Source organism: Penaeus monodon, chromosome 23, assembly GCF_015228065.2.
Source record: "Penaeus monodon isolate SGIC_2016 chromosome 23, NSTDA_Pmon_1, whole genome shotgun sequence".
Classification (NCBI taxonomy): domain Eukaryota; kingdom Metazoa; phylum Arthropoda; class Malacostraca; order Decapoda; family Penaeidae; genus Penaeus; species Penaeus monodon.
This window is the reverse complement of record NC_051408.1, coordinates 34,468,489-34,468,814: the sequence shown is the minus strand read 5'-3', so window position 1 is coordinate 34,468,814 and position 326 is coordinate 34,468,489.

The window sequence follows — 326 nt, the reverse complement described above, 5'->3', positions numbered from 1 at the left end:
CGTCGTGGACAAACAGGCCCCTCTAATATTACAGACCAGATGAAAGACACTGATTAGGGTGTGTGGACTTTGTGAATACTCGCCGTCTGCGCTTGAAAGCAATTCCTCCACAAAGCTGTTAGCGTTCGCGTGGATTAACCTCAATGTTTGGGAGAAATTAATAACAGGATGATCTTCGCCTTCGTTACTTTCACAGCCTACGTAATGATACACGCACGCGCGCCCATATTCAGACTTCTATCCTAAACGGTCTAGGTCATCCAAGTACACGAAAATCAGTGTATCTTGTCACCTATCCAACTATCTATCTACTGAGCAATATACCG